Source organism: Chelonia mydas, chromosome 13, assembly GCF_015237465.2.
Source record: "Chelonia mydas isolate rCheMyd1 chromosome 13, rCheMyd1.pri.v2, whole genome shotgun sequence".
Lineage (NCBI taxonomy): Eukaryota > Metazoa > Chordata > Testudines > Cheloniidae > Chelonia > Chelonia mydas.
The window spans coordinates 9,493,103-9,495,112 of record NC_051253.2 but is presented as its reverse complement, the minus strand read 5'-3'; positions in this window follow the sequence as shown (position 1 = coordinate 9,495,112).

Genomic DNA, 2,010 nt, shown 5'->3' with positions numbered 1-2,010 from the left:
TGTTGACCCAGACTGTGCCATCAGATAGGCACTGTGCTGGTAGAAGTGCCAGCATTCAGATCAGCCTCAAAATGAGGCCTTGATGGCTTCTGAACATGCAAAACCCCTACCACGTTTTTCTAGGAGAGGGGTTTTAGCTGTATTTGGTCAGTAGTATATTTGTCTCATTAAATTCCCCTCTATACTTTCAGTGGTATTCGCTACTCTTCGCTTCCTGCCCTAAATGTTTTGGAATGGTAGTAACTAAATTTCAGTGGTGAAGGAAACCAAAAGGATGACTTGTTTGTGACATTATCAAATTTTGATGTTAGGACTATAGGGCCAAATTCTTGGTGTCAGTGGGCACAGTTCCATTGACATGAATAGAACTGCACCAGTTTATACCAGGCATATCTGCTCATGGAATTGTATGACAAATACCATGTCAATGCCTCATGCTCCAGAGGAAGATTCCTCCCTTACAATAATGCACCTGTCCATAAGATGCAGAGTTCCTGCTGTGATCAGATACACCTCAAAACATTACATGCGATTACCCCTACCCTGCCATGTGTGACTCCATAACCTCTTGCCATAGTTAATTCTTCAGGCTGATCTATAAAGGCAAAAAAGTGTGTGGTTTTTTTGTTGTTCTTAAATTATACATGGGAACTGTTATTCTGGTCACTCTGTATGTCAGACAGTTTCTAAGCATGAATTGTGCATAATAAGGTCTATGAGCAAGACTTGTGGTGATAATACATAACGTTCAGCAATTATCCTGGTATTTCTGCATCTCAGTTAACCCTATAGACAAAGAATAAATACTAATTAACATGCATCTTAGCTATCTAAAATTGCATCTCTTAATGCTTTGAAATTACGTGTTTTATCCATCCACATTTGTTTTGACTTAAACGTTTCAGTACAGAATTCGTTTTTCTATCCTGTGTTTCCACATGATGGTTTCACCCCCATGAGCTTTTGTTTAGTGTTTTGTCTTGGAGGTGCTTTTGGATTGATGTGAAGAGGATGATGGTTATAAAAATAATTTAATCGAACTGCAGGCTATTTCCTAGACACATTTTTAAGTAATTATTTTTACACCAGAATAATATATTCCACTAGTGAGCAAAAGTTTGAATTTATTGGTTACCACTGTTCTTTTGTGGAAACTGTACAGCATCTGCCTCCTTGCTCTGTGTTTTGTTTAAAACAAACAAACAAAAAAAACCCACCATCTGCTTCTCGACACTCCAAAGGGGACATCACTGTCCAGTGGGATTTTTATCATATGTTTGCCTTTTTTGTGAACATCTAAATAGTTAGATAACAGCCAAGTGCATCTATTTTTGTCCTTAAACTAATGCCTTCATTTATACGTTTAAAAAAAAAAATCTTTGGGTTGCTAGGTGGTGGTTATGAAGTTTTCTGACAATTTTATCCTTTCATATTTAAGGCCGGGCACTCGTATTCTAATCTGAAGTCAAGATTTTCAAAGGAGACTAGTGATTTTAGGTGCCTAACCTGAGATACCTCAAACTAACCCAATTGTCAGCACGTGACCACTCAGCACTCTCTGAAGATCAATTCCTTTAAGGAAATCCAGTTAGGCGCTCAAAAATACTAACCACTTTTGAAAATATTGGTCTAAAGCATTATTTCCCTTTTGAATCTACTACAGTTTGTTCCTTGGCAAAACTGAATGTCTCTTGACTTTTTAAAAGTGTTTCCATACTATTTAATATTTCTTTCAGTACCACCAATATCATCCAGATTTTTTTCAAAATGCAGTGTACTCAGTTGCGCATTTTCAGACTGATTCTGCAACCTTTATTCACATAAATATCCCTTACTCTCACTGATTTCAATGGGACTCCTTATGTAAAGAGTATTTGTGCGGGGGAGAGCAGGGCAATATTATTCAGCTGAAATTTTTTCCCATCAATAAATGCAGATTTGGTGATCCACAAATTTGCAAGATAATTTGGGGGGAGGGGGTCTGATTAAAAAGCAGAAAAGATCTAACCA